This window comes from Giraffa tippelskirchi, chromosome 10, assembly GCF_054371585.1.
Source record: "Giraffa tippelskirchi isolate mGirTip1 chromosome 10, T2T-mGirTip1v1.2.pri, whole genome shotgun sequence".
In the NCBI taxonomy this organism is placed as follows: domain Eukaryota; kingdom Metazoa; phylum Chordata; class Mammalia; order Artiodactyla; family Giraffidae; genus Giraffa; species Giraffa tippelskirchi.
Genome location: NC_137284.1, coordinates 130,317,003 through 130,331,946, shown reverse-complemented (window position 1 = coordinate 130,331,946; position 14,944 = coordinate 130,317,003). Strand labels below are relative to the sequence as shown.

Below are 14,944 nucleotides of genomic sequence, written 5' to 3'. Positions count from 1 at the left end.
TGACTATGGTCAATTTTCATAATGTGGAAGCTGACTAATTAATGTTAAGAATCAAAGTGTAGAATAAAGCCAATACCCATATTCATCGTTGTAGTTTGTTTTTAGTTACAAAATTGTTAGAATTTCTTTTCCTAAAATGTTCACAATAGAAGTATTCATTTCTCTTGCCCATTTCACCTCTAAATACCACCACAGTTACTGAGATTGTGTGAAGTAAAGGAATAAACCCAATGGGTATTAACCCAACATGGCAATCCAGAATTGTGATAGAAAAGTTACTTATGGCCATGTCTTACAAAGTGCTTAAAACTCAACCTAGGACCTTACGTAAGGCTAAAATCACTAATTGTTCCCATCCTGGAACAGGCCCTCTGCATTCATCAGGCAGTTAAGAGGAAGATCCAAGTTTCTTCCTGAATCTTATGGGCCTTGATCATTTTCAGCTCAGAATAATTTGCAAGTCAAAGAGACATTTTGGGGTGGCAAATTTTTCCTCCCCTTAGTCCCCAAACAGACTAAAACAGTGACATCAATGGTTTACATTATGACACAAGTTGCTTATTGCATTATATACAGCTGGCAAAAGAGTTCACAGACAAAAAACTGATCTACTGCACTTTGAAGAGCATTCCTGTGAAAAATTCTCTGGGAAATTATCTCTGACCCTTGAGTTATGCACAAATCTGGATATTAAGACTTTAACAATGACCTTATCAGCAGTACTGAAGAGGGAGGAGTTTCTTCTCCATCAGTGCTATGAAGGTAGATGCTTTAGAAAAAAAGATCAGGTTACAATGGCAGAGGTAATGTATAATTGGATGCACATGCCTGGTATGAATCAGAGCATACTTAACTGTCCTATGCTAGGTACCTTCTACCATAGGAGAAAGTGTGGTGACCTGAAGAGGTTAAAGTGCTGGACCTCACACACTGTATCTGTGTTAAAGTTTTAGAGATTCAGAATTTAGTTAGGGGACTATGGAAAGGGAGGCTTCATGGTATGACAGTTATGTGTGTGAGTATATTGCTGCACTGCCTAGGTTAGAAAGCTAGTGACCACATTTCCCAGTTGTGAACATTCACAAGATTAAGATAACCTCCCTAAGCTTCATTTGCATTATATATAAAACAAGAGCAATAGTAATCAGACCTACCCCACAGAGTTGTTGTTTTAGTTGCTAAGTCTTGTCTGAATCTTTTGTGACCCCATGTACTGCAGCCTGCCAGGCTCCTCTGTTCACTGGATTTCCCAGGCATGAATACTGGAATGGGTTGCTATTTTCTTCTCCAGGGGATCTTCCTGACCCAGAAATCGAACCTATGTCTCCTGCTTTGGCACGTGGATTCTTTACCACTGAGCCACAAGGGAAGACCCCTATAGAGTTGGAGTGAGGATTAAATAAAATATTCACGTAGAGCACTCAGCATATACCATGCTCAATATGTGTTAGCTCTTATAATTTTTGTATCAAACTAAAGTACTTTATATTGTATTTGACCAAACACTAAAATAAATCATAGATATTATGAAGTGTTATTAAATAAGTAGGAAGAAGATGTATGTTGTGGGGGAAAGGATCACACCAAGTTTCAAAAGTTATATCATGGGAGGATATATATTTATTAAAGGTGATAAAATTCTGTACCTAGCTTTGGTCAGCTGAAAACAGCAGAGTTGCAAACCAATATGTTTCAGACTCAATGAATCCTGAAGATTTCCAGAAACAAATATTAGGTCTTCCTTTGAAATTTTCTACTTGACTGTGCAGGAGTCACCTGGTAAAAATCACTTACAGATCATTCAACCAAATCCACACCTGGATGCTTTTCTAAAGGTGAAACTTTCAGGAAAACAGTCCATTTATTCACAATAATTTCTACTATATTGGAAGACACTCTTACTTTAGGTGCTCGTCAAACAGCACTCACTGAAAGAGACAAAGAGTATATAATGTCATTCAAGTCAAGAGGTTGTACCATGGAAAAAGTATCCTTAAACATAAATCCCATGACATCAGAGCCATTCTTGGTGCTCTGGGAGAATACTTATTCAAGGGCTTAGCATGAAATGAATAATTGCTGAACAGCAAAGAGGCAAATACCAACAACATGAGCTAAATTTTGCTTGGTTCTTTTGGGAGGATTCTAATTGGAACCAGCCTTACACAGATTCAACAGGTCCACTAAGGTCTTAACTGCCACACCTACACCCAAAAAGAGAAATATGGTGCCCTCTTCCCACCATGCGGGGGCTCCCAAGTCTGGCTCTGGTGAGGGAGTAGTGCTCAAAGAGATCAGCTCTTGGGGAAAGTACAAAGTGTCAGCAGCATCAGAATGATACAGAAATCTCACTTAGGATGCAAACCCTAGCCATGTGCTACTGGGAGGGGTCAGCCTGCTATAGATGGGAGAGGGTATCATCACATAACACCATCTCTTCCTCACTGCCTTTTCACTGTGACTTACCTTGTAACCATGATGCCTTCAATTATGTATTTTATACCGCTTACTCTGATAACTTTTCACTGTGGTCTTCCTATGTTGTTAAAAAGGCATCACTTTGGGACTTCCCTAGGGGTCTAGTGGTTGAGACTAGACTCTAGGTTCTTAATTCAAGGGGCTGGAGTTCAATCCCTGGTCAGGAAACTAGACCCCACATGCCGTAACGACGATCCTGTGTGCTGCAACGAATACCCAGCACAACCAAATAAATTTTTTTTTAACACATTGCTTTGAGAGAGTGTACTCTCAGGAAGATTCACTCTCTCGTTTTATTCTAGACTCTGCTTACATGTCACATTGTTGAGAACCTCTCTGGCCAGCCTCTTTAATGACACCCTACCTTCTTGCTCAGTCTAAATCCTTTTCCAACTTCCTGTCTCTTCCTAAAATGTCAGTACCCTATGTTATTTCTCGTCTATCCAAACAACCCAAGTCGGCTCTTAAAAAGTACCAATTCTACAGCACAAAGATTTATGACTTCAAGATCCAGGGCTTTTAAATCTGTTTTTTCTTTAAATGTGTTCCTTCTGTGAACTGTGTCTCTTCCTCAGATATATCTCTATGCCTTCCTTTACTACCTTCTTGTAACAGATGTCTTACTATAAATAAGGTCAGAGGAGGCTTGGGAAGGAGACTGCGTGAGTTCCTGTGTCGAGCGCCACAACCGCTCCTAGTGTTTCAGGTTCCTACCACCATTTATAAAAAGCTGTTCTATCCAGTTACATAATATTTAGAAGCACGTGTCTTCTAAATCCACTTCTAGAGCTGTTGACAGAGAAAAGGGTGTATGAGTGTTGGGCTGGGAGCTGGCCGCCTTCTTCAACTTAAATTGCCCAAATGGCACTTTCTGATGAGTCACAGAGTCTATGGGCAGGGTGCTCCATGTCATTACCAAGGTAACTGCAGCACTCTGCTCTCCGAACACATTTTCAACAGGGCTGCTTCTACAAAGAAACAGACAAGGCAGTCACTTTTTTTTTTTTAATTTGAGGGCCCTCAAAAGGCTAGCCTGAATACAAATTTTATTCATATTTACTTGATCTGAAATTCCTAGCATAGTCATCTTCTAGAGATACACATCTCCTAAATAAATGAAGATTTGTTTTTCCTCTAGAGTTACAAATGAACTACTTGACACATCAGCAGGGGTTAGTCACCTGATCAATATTTCATCATATCTTTCTTCAGTCAGGGGGGCTCAACTACCTGACATGCGAATGAAGTGTGGCAGTTGATTATGAGAATTAAGATATTGTATGTAAGACACCCAACACTTAGAAGGTGCTGAAAAAATAGTAGCTCTCATTACAGAGGAAAAACAGGTTGAATAAATGATTCCTATAAACCTACTTATAACCTCTTTATGATATTGTTCCCCAAATTCTATGTAATTGTTAGGAGAATTAGAAACATGGCTGCCACATGTGTGCCTGCAGACCCAACACCTCTGACAAAGAAGCCCAGCTTGTTTTCTCTTGATCATTTCCACTTCTGAACTATTCACACTGAGATATAAATGATAAATATCAAATTGACCTTCAATATGGAAAAGAGAACACCAAAATGCCAGGTAACTTAACAAGAGACAGGTATGCGTCGATAAGTACAATACTGATTTCTTCTCACTTCAGTCTCAGACAACCTTTATTCTCTTTTCAACTTAGCCTCATGTTTTTCAGTCACTGAGGGCCCTGCGCACTGACTTGGTAAACCCTGAATTTCCTGAATGCTAACATTTTCTCAGATGCTGGCCCCCTGAAGACTCCAGCTTACTTCTTATGTTCAGAAGACTCCTCAGTTTCCTCATTACTATGATCATTTCTCCCCAGGCTACCTATTTTCTTAAGTGAAGACACAGTAGAATAAGTAAATCAAATACTTGAACAATCTCTCAGATGATTTCAGAGGTATCAATAGGGGATTTGATTTTTCTTTTGGCTTTTGCAGACTTGGGGTAACAACATTGATCCACAGGTTCTAACCTTTCTGGAACTGTGATGTTGATGCCCAGTGGGCTCCCCTTATGTAGACTTTGTGATCAAAAGGGTTAACAAACATATGCTATTCATAAGACTCTAATTAGAGAAGGAAAAATAGTCTCATTTCCTATGAAAGGCAAGATCTAGTTTCCTCTGGAAAATCACCAAAGCAAACTTCCTTCATCAAACCTACTGATGCCACATTCTCTTTAGAGTTCTTACAGGGAGTTAGGAAGCTAGGTCTTTTCATCTCAAGCTCTTGCCCCTGGCCAATCACTCAACCTCTGACACTTGGTTTCCTCAGTAAAATGAACATTCTGTCTACATTAGTTACTTTACCAATTGTTAAGAAAATCAACTAAGATAATATATGAATTTTTATTCAGGAAACATCATGGAGCAAGGTGTGTCAGATAATCTCTTGGACCCTGGGAGTATAACAATAAATATATAATAGCATAGTCCCCTCCCTCAGCTGGGAGTCAAACATATGAATAATGAATGCTCATCATAATAAGTATGACATGAAGATACAACAGAAACCCATTTACCCATGAAGTTCAAATTGATAGAAGACTTGTTATCAAAATAAAAGTGAATTTAAATGGACTATCAGGAAAATCCCATCGACTGAAGAGCCTGGCTGGCTACAGTCCACAGAATCACAAAGAGTCGGACATGACTGAAAGAACCGAGCATCATATAAGTGATACACATAAAACTTTAATGTACCCATATAAATATAAATTTATTGGTCGATCTTTTAATATTCCACATAATTCTTTTGAGTATGGGTTTACTGATTGAAGTTCTGACTTCCCTTTTTTCCATAAACCGTACCTGTAAGACATTCTGTATAATACCCAGTAATTATAATTTGCTTAAAGCAGAATGAGAGCTTGACGTCACTTGGAAAACAAACTAGTAAAGACACTTATAGAATCCTGTTACATTTTTAATGGTTTTTTCCCCTAGTCTTTTATTATCGTCTAACCAATATCTCACTCAATAGAATTTTTCTTAAAGGTTTGCCCACATGTAACTTGATTTTCATTTCATTTATATTGTGTTGGCTTACATATTAAATAAATAATGAAAGTATTAAATACAAATGGCAACTGTCCCTTGATGAGCATAGAACTCACAGGGCAAGGGAAAATGACACACTGCCCTGGAGATAGACTACCTGTCAGGAGCTTTGAGCAGGTGTGGACAACAGTCTATGTGCTTTCACGGGGAGTGGAAAGGGTGTTCATGAATTCAGTACCTGTGGCGTTTGTTCAGTAAAGATTGGTTAAAACCCCTTTAGCCTGTGTATCAGTACAAAGTGCTAGGAGAGCAGAGTAGAGCTACGTCTGCTTGGATTCTGAGATGGACATCACAGAGAACATGTTATTTGCATCCAGATCTTAAACGAGTCCAACAGGTTAAAGAAAAAACTCAGTTGAGGAGTTGACAAAAGGCAGGAGGGCTTTCACAGTGACGAAAGAGCTTGTGCAAACCAGAGAGAGAAGAACCATGGGAATATGTTCAGCCACACTTTCCTAATGCCCATTTGGGAAGTGTGGCCAAAGAATGGAGTACCTGAAATGAAGTGAATAGATAGGTATGATTTTAATCGCTATGTTCAATTTTTCAGGGAGTCCACAATATTCACCCTGGAACATCTAAGCTCTCTGAACATTCAGCTCCTTTTCATGTCACCTTGCTAAAGTTTCTGAACAAGTTTATCCACTAAACATCCTTCTGTTGATGGGAAAGAAGGGAGGTCAAGAAGAACATCAATATGGGCACCGTCCTGGCCTGTAGGACCCCTAGGGAGACTTCATCACTGGTGGACTGAAAGGATCAAAGACTCATTTGTACCCAGGGAAAGTGCAAGCTTCCACCAGTTCCCCCTGCTGAGTAATTGTGATTACAAAGAAGGTGTTACATAACACCTTGTAACATTAGGAGGTTGACCTTTACTCACTAAACCTTCCTTTAGGGATCACTCATTACCTAATGCAAATCTTACTCCTTTTCCAGTGTGGGCTCAAATGTCACCTATTCCCGGACAGTATTTCCTGAACACTGTCCCACTGCCTCTTAGTCTGATAACATTAGTCATACCTTTGCCCTCCCATGCATACTTCTTGAACCTCTGTTAGAGAGCTTACTTCATCCTGCCTTGAGCCAGGGTCTGTTGGATGTGTATCTGTCGCTGTTAGGAAATTGTGAACTTCCTGGAACTGAATCTTTACTTTCAAGATTCTCTTGTCCCCAACAGCACCTTCTACAATGTAGTCAGTACGTTCACACTAAGTACTTATTTGCTCAACTGAAGAAATGAAGATGTGAATGAGAGGTGTTGATAGCCTGGAAGAGAGAAGTACAGTTCATTTATGGAATATGCCCCTAGAAATAAATGATGGCAAGAGTTGGGAGGAATAAAGAATTTGGGAGAGGTCTAGTGCTCAGGTACAAGCAGATTAGCGGTCTGGAAAAATAGGATCTTCGCAAAAAGTTCAGAGGAACTGGGATGGATTAGCATGGAAATAAGAAAATTTAGGGGAGCAATAAGAGGCTTTAATTAGATACATTAAATAGCTAAACAAAGGAAGATTCCCAGCTGTCTTCTGGCTCTGCTGGGGTTAAAAACCAAGAGGAACACAGTATAGTTTGTCTAATTTTCTTTCACATATTTCTTAACATCAGAGTCTTTTCATTGTCCACAATGTTACTGTGTAACTGTGTAGAAACAACGTAAGCAATGACACTTTATTGGGCTGTATGTGAACATACGGGGTTGGTCAGTGTGTGGGCCTCTGTCCATTTGTCTGAAATTCATTTAAACACTAGTATGTGTTGATTCTACTTGTCACGGCTCTCCCAGAGTGTGCGTGCAGGACCCCACCAATCTTTCGTGGATATGTGTTGTATGTGTAAACATGTCTAATGGCCGAGAGGAGACTGGGTCCTGGGGTGAGGTACTCTATCCTGATGACACTTTATGTTGGCACTGGTTTAAATGAGTAAAAGAGAAATCTCATGGAGTACTGCACAGTTATCCAGGATGTGATAAAAGAAACGTGAGAGCTTTCTCCTGTTTTCAGAATGAGAAGGTTGATGGCTTTCACTCAGGAGAGTGGGGAAGCAGGTGGGGTCATCACCCATACTTAGCTCTTTCAGCAGCCTGCACTGGTACCCATAGAACTGGACATTCCTTGAAGAATCACTGAGACCATAAGGTGAAAGTTATTTTTCACATGAGAATTAATTATATCTTAAGAAGTGATAACTGCTATTAGAGGGGAATGCAAGCTTATTTGTGCAGTTGCTTATTTGTGTGTGTGAACTGTGCGTTTACTTGTTATTGTCCGAAGGCAAAGTTTCACAGCTGAAAAGAGATGGCCTGACCCTAGGGCTAGCCAGTGCAGAAGGAAATCATTTGCATAAATAGTTTTCTATCCCCTGGGGCAGACCTGCTGCTCATCACTAAGGAGCTGTAGTGGGAAGGATGAGGAGAGGGAGAGAGGACTGTTTCTTTAACTTCCGCAGTAGATTTGACCTCACTTTTCCCTTGAATAAGTGAGTCTGTGATGTTGCCAGCATTGATGCTTTTCCACAACCTAAATTGTACAGAGAACCACAGCTATTTTCAGTGGACTCAGACCCCAGCTGAGTAGCATTCTGCCCTTTTACTTTTTTTCCCAGAACTGAAAAATACAAAACGATCTGGCACTAGACCCTAAGAACAAACGCACTTCTCCAATTCTTTATTTTCTCCCCCAAGCATATTAAGGGTGATAACAAGAACAACCCGCTCCGTCTTCCTTCACTTGAGACTCACTGAAGCACACCATTTACCATCAGTGTGATTTACAGATCATTTTGGTTTCTCAGACGGCAATTCAAATGAACATTCTGGTAATTATTCCCTTTTAATGAGAGTGAGCACTATCTTTTTCTGATGAGAATCTCAACAAGAACAGAAAAACAAATCAAAACAAACAAACAAACGCTCTCAATATCCTGGACTGATGAAATTAAACAAGAAAACAAGCTGTAAGCCCTTCTTAATTCAATTTGAGTTTTGAAAATAATGAACGGTAGTCACGAATGTTTTAAGCTTCACACGAATGTATATTTTATTAACTCTGAATGCATCCACGAATTTCTCTTTTATTTTTGCCTTTTGAAAACAGTAAAACTGAAACTGTCTTGCCTGAATTTAAAGAGATATTAGCTTTCTCCTCACATATTCTGTCTGGCCTTGGGAGAGTGGCCCATTGTACTCAAGGACAACAGTTTCTTTGCAGTGCTGAATCTTAGACACTAAAGACAGCCTCTCTTCAATGGGGTTACTACAGGGGAAAAAAAGAAAATTTCAGTGCATCATAGCAGGGACAATCTAATCCTCTTTGCTGGTACATCTGCTCTGGCAGTTTTGCTCTGCAAATCAAAAGGCAACCCATCAATTAAAGTTCCTTTCCCTTTCATTTTTATTCAGCTTGTGAAATGTGACCAGTATTCACCAAAAAAAAAAAGTCTCAGACCACTTTGCTCACAAATATCCACCCCAAGGGTGTGCACTTTGATTTGTTGTCTGGTTTCCGCTGACTGTTCTTCCTCGTTTTTTTGTTTTTTTTTTTTAAGACGGAGTCCTTCTGCTTTGGCAGAGTGCAATATATTCAGAGAGCTTTACAAAACAAAGCTTTCAGCTCTGAGTCAGCAACAAACTCATCTTTGTTCGCGTGGTTCTATTAAGGAAAGAAAGCCAATTTTCTGCAGGTTTCTATGGCTGACTTCACAAAGGCATCTCTCTGTGTACAAGCGCTCTGGCAGGAACCACCGACTCTGAGATCATCGTTTTCCGTAATGACCAGCTGCAAGGATGGGAGAAAGAAAATCATAAACTGGTTTATAGAGTGATTTTCCTAAGGAGCCTGAAATATAGATGCATTCACTGGGAGACACGAAATAAAGGCAGCTCACTGGTTGCATTCCCATGTACAGGCCAAGGCCTCCTCCACATTTTTCTTTATCTCCACACATGCTTTGATGGGATATTCAGGTCATTTGTCTTGAGGAGGAAGTGAAGCTCATTTGCATTTCCCTGGGTTTCCCAGGGAATTCCCAGGAATTCTTGCCCTTCCTTCAATGGTGTTTTCTTGTGTTTGGCATCACATTAAACTATAATCTCACAGTGTGTCTCCAGATATTGAACTTTCGTTTACCCCTGGAGCTAGAGCTGGGCTTCCCAGGTGGCACTAGTGGTAAAGAACCCGCCTGCCAATGCAGGAGATGGAGTAGACTCGGGTTTGATCCCTGTGTCAGGAAGATCCCCTGGAGAAGGAAATGGCAACCCACTCCAGTATTCTTGTCTGGGAACCCCATGGACAGAGGATCCCAGTGGGCTACAATCCATGGGGTCACAAAGAGTCAGATATGGCTGAAGGGACTTAGGACGCATGCAGAATTAGAGCACTGTTAAAATCCCCAGTTGGCCCACGGGGAATATGGTAAAATTCAGAATAAACATAATAGTCTCAGACTCCTGAATCAAGGTTTTTCAAAACCATCAACATAATCCTACTTGTCATGAGGTTTAACAGAGTTTGCACATATGGAATTGTGTTAGTGCTGCTTCCTTAAAAGTGTTCTAGGATGACTTTATACATATTTGGATTTCAAAGAACATTTCCAGATTTAAAAAATTTGAGTGGGAAATGCTGGTCTTAACAAAATGAAACTTCTTTTTACTATAAGTCTTAGCATATTAAATATACTAACACACACTGTCATTTTCTAAGAAAAACGCCTTTCCCCTATCCTCATCCCCATGGGAATATCTGCTTATAATAGTACTCCAAAGATCTCAGGGCTTTCCCGCTGGTTCATTGGTAAAGAATCCGCCTGCCAATGCAGGAGACACAGGAGACTGGGCTTTGATCCCTGGCTGGGGAAGATCCTCTGGAGGAGAAAATGGCTTAGGAAATCCCATGGTTGGAGGAATCTGGTGGGCTATAGACCATGGGATCACAAAGAGTCAGACATGACTGAGTGACTGAGCACAGACACACATATGCCAAAGATCCCACTTTGGGGGAAATAAATGCTGACCAAATCCAATGGGATGATTGACAACCAAAGGCTTCCAAAGCTTAGTCTATCCCAATGAAGTCTGCAAGAGGAGTTTGAGGCGTTTGTTTTAATATGAGTATATCAAATATTTATAGTCAGATGTTATCTGAAACTAGCTATTCAGAAATCAATTACAGTGTGAAATAAGAGAGCACTGGACCTTTTTTCCTTCCAGATGCTATCTTTTCACAGGCAGAGTCTTAGGAAATGTCTATTGGTTTATAGATATACTGGTTGTATGACTTCCCTGGCTCTAGGTTGTAGAAAAAGAGCTTTAATGAAATGTAGTAGAGAAGCTAGGGCTGTATAAGTACATGGAAACCTTGCAGGTCCCATGTTGCTCCTTCTCAATTCATGGCTACCATTAAAGATTCTAGAAAACATATTATCACCATATTAAAGTATGCTGTATATTTTTTTCATTATATGAGAATGGCTAGCAAAAACTTTTTTAATTCTTCTTTTTAATTATTTCAAATGAGAAATATTTATGGAGTGCTTACTTTTCAGGTACAGTGTACAGTACTTTGACACTTACTTATTTTACCAGGTACAGTATAAATTAAACAAACACGATCCTTGCTTTCCTGGAGCATACTAGCTAGAAAAGAGAAATGCCGTGTTTTATAATTCTAGTCATGTGATGATTTGTTTTGTTCATTTCCCAGAAAGGATTTCTGTGCATTTAAAACTATGTGGATAGGGCAAAAATTACTGATATTTTGAAAGAATTGGTTAGTCACTCTTAGTCGTGTCCAACTCTGCGACCCCATGGACTGTACCCCACAGGCTCCTCTGTCCATGGACTTCTCCCAGCAAGAATACTAGAGTGGGTTGCCATTCCCTTCTCCAGGCGATCTTCCCAACCCAGGAATTGAACCCAGGTCTCCTGCATTGCAGACAGATTCTTTACCATCTAAGCCACCAGGGAAGCCCCCTGGTGGATTCATCCTGGAACTTGCCTGCCTTAGAGGGGTCGTCCTCAGGGCATCAGCCTACACTGTGTTGTTGCAAACACCTTGCTTTTCGCATGACTCTGTTTTGGGTTAGAAGTGAAAGATGAAGGGATGGGCCTTCTGAATTAACTGCCCAGCACTCCTGAGCAACTGTTTCTGTTTTTCTGTGACTCATGAGTCAGAGTTCAGAGGAGAATATAATCAGTGTGTCAGTTGTAAAAAGATGAAGCTGAATTCTACCTTGGAATCCCTGAAACAAGTCTAAACTTATCTCAAGTTGGAAAATAAGTCCTCAAAAGACGTATCTTAGAGCTTGATAAACTACAGTGCATAAAGGATCTTTCTGCACTCTTGAAGCAAGTTGGAACCTGGTTAAATGGTGTTTTTGTTTTGAAAGAAGGAAAGATAATGGCTGAATTCTGGAACAAGACCATGATAGGGAAGCTGTAATAAAATGGAAGTCATAAGACTTGCAAAAGTCATGCATGTGTGCTAAGTTGCTTTAGTCATGTGTGACTTTGCCACGCTATGGACTGTCATCTGCCAGGCTCCTCTGTCCATGGGACTCTCCAGACGAGAATACTGGAGTGGGTTGCCGTGCCCTTTTCCAGGGGATCTTCCTAACTCAGGGATTGAACCCGGGTCTCCTGCGTCTCCTGCATTGCAGGTGGATTCTTTACTGCTGAACCACTGAAGCCCCACAAGAGTCATAATCTACATGAATTAAATGTAGCCACCACATAGGGAAAAATGTTACTGGATTGAGTAGTATAAACTTTGAGCCAAGGAAATTATATTAATCAGTTCAGAATGCAACTAGATTCTAGCTCCTGAGTGAATGTACTTTAATGTATGTTTCTTCATCTTTTTCTATTGTTTAAATAAACCAGTCATTTGTATAATGTCTACTGTAACTTTTAAGGTTTGTCTCTGCTATCTTTTGGGCTTCCCATATGGGGCTAGTGGTAAAGAATCCTCTTGACAGTGCAAAAGACACAAGAGATGTGGGTTTGATCCCTGGGTTGGGAAGATTCCCTGGAGGAGGAAATGGCAACCATTTCCAGTATTTTTGCCTGGGGAATCCCATGGACAAAGGATTCTGGCAGGCTCCAGTTCATGGGGCAGAAAGAGTCAGACATGACTGAGTGACTGAGCACATTTACTAAGCACTGAAGGTAAATGTTAAAAAAGAAAAGAATACTCTTATATGTTACTTAAAAAAACATTGTTTATATATATAATAAGAAAAAATCATTATTTTTATATATATCAAAATGATGTATATTTTATATTGTGTATTATATCAAGTAGAGACTATTTCTTCTCTTTAACTTTTATAACTTTGTTCCACCCACTTACTATATATCAAGTGTTAACAATTATGCCACACAAATGACTTTTCCTCCCTTACTTTCCAATCTCCTTACGTTTCTGCACAAGCTATACTGTCAATTGTTTGAAGGATTTTAAATGGATCAAAAATAAACATGAATATAAAAATATGAAATCTTTATATCATTGTCAACAAATATTCCTTGAAATCAAATAAATAATACACCATTTAATTACTGAAAGAGGAAAGCTGTTAAAATGTTGAAGATTGCAGCAGCTCATTCTGCTTAACTAAAATTGACATCTTGAGTAAATTGAAGATTCATTCATTCATTCCCTTCTATTTTATGTGCGTAACATGTTTGTATATGTGTGTGAGAGAGAGAATCTAGTACTTGTCAAGATGTGTACTACCAGTGGGTTGTACAGCAGTAAATGAAACAGACAGATAGAGGTGCCTGACTTTGTGGAGTTTAATTCTAATGGAGGGAAAGCTGTGATAAAAGGCTAGGTTGTGCTGTTTCAGAAATGTGCTGTGAAGAGAACTGAAGGAGTATAAGGGCAGAGAGGACCATGGACAAAACGTGTTTGATGTGCTGAAGAAAGAGGGCCTCTCTGATGAAGCCACACTTGAGAATAGACTTGAGTTAAGTCTGGAGCCAAGATTTCCCCAGAGATTTCAGCTCTTTGGGAAAGAGCATTCCAGAAAGAAGGACCTGTAAGTGTAAGGGCTCTGAGGCAAAAGCACACCATTTATGGTTGAGTATACAAAATGCAGCCCATGGGAGTAGAGGGAGGAGGTAAGGAGTGGTAAATGTATTAACTGAACCAGGAGGCAGCTCACATCTAACATACATGGGACCAAGGGCAAAAGCCAATGGAGACCTCTGTGATTCAATGTCTAAATAGTTAAAAGTTACAAATCAAGCCAATATATGCTTAAATAAAATATGTTCTCATTCCCTTCTTTAACCTTTATAACACCCAGGGGGCCAGATGTAAATGTGAAATTCTTGGACTCATGATTCTAGGTTGATAAATAGGAAGTTATCCCTGATCCCTGGTCTGCCCCCTTCGCTTTCCACCTTCAGTCCCATTCTGTAGTGTGAGTGATTATATACATATATGGATATCCCAGACCATTTTATCCAAGATCCACGTGGATTCAGCCCTTCCAACAGCTGCCTCTTGGTTACCTCTTGGGTCTAGAGTGTGCACAGCTGCAGTAAGGCCTGTCCTTAGAGAATCCGATCGTATGGAATAGATTGCAGCCCTGGAAACAGGCTTGCAGACATCTGGGCAGGGAATATTGGAGAACCAGGGCATGTTCTATAAGTAGGCTGTTGACTCCAGTTGTGCATATTCCAGTGACTTGTAGACTGCTCATCTGGTGGCAGGTGTGTAGTGAAGTTGGGGAGAGGTGAAAACTGGGCCCTGAGAAGCATTTGCTCCAACCTGACTTCTAAGAGTAGTACCAGCAGGCTTTGTAGATCTTGGTAAAGATTTGGCTCTTAATGAACAAAAATGGGAAGACATGGAAGTGTTTTGATTTGCGTTTTCAGTCTCACTGTGACTACTTGTGTGGAGAGTACCCTGGAATAGAACAAGAATGACAGGAGGGAGCCCAGTTAAGAGGCTGTTGTATTAGATGTCCATTGACAGATGAATGGATAAAGAGTATGTGGTGGAATGTTATTTAGCTACAAAAGGAACACATTTGAGTCAACTGAAGTGAGGTGGATGAACCTAGAGCCTGTTACACAGAATGAAGTAAGTCAGAAAGAAAAAACAAATAATGTATATAAACCCATATATATGGAGTCTAGAAAAATGGAACCAATGAACCTATTTGCAAGGCAAGAATAGGGATGTGGATGTAGATAATAGACTTGTGGACACAGTGGGGGAAGAAGAGGGTGAGATGAGTTGAGAGAGCAGCATTGACATACAAAATATTCTTGAATCTCCAGAAGATGGTCTTTAGCAGAGACCTCAAGATTAAGATTCTCTGAATCTGCCCAGAAGCAGAGTCTTCTAAAGGACATTGTT

At 40.0% G+C, this 14,944-nt stretch overlaps 1 long non-coding RNA gene across 3 annotated transcripts in view; it reads left to right on the top strand.

The window, feature by feature from the left end:
- Positions 1-14,944, top strand: part of LOC145524008 (uncharacterized) — a 181,685-nt gene that overhangs the window by 34,367 nt on the left and 132,374 nt on the right. Inside the window, exon 4 of one of the 3 annotated variants that reach the window (XR_014067019.1) lies at positions 3,901-4,072. The exons of the other annotated variants lie outside the window; for them this stretch is intronic. This is a non-coding gene — a long non-coding RNA (uncharacterized LOC145524008). Of the gene's footprint in view, positions 1-3,900; positions 4,073-14,944 lie in introns of those variants that run through there. 3 annotated transcript variants of the gene reach the window in all.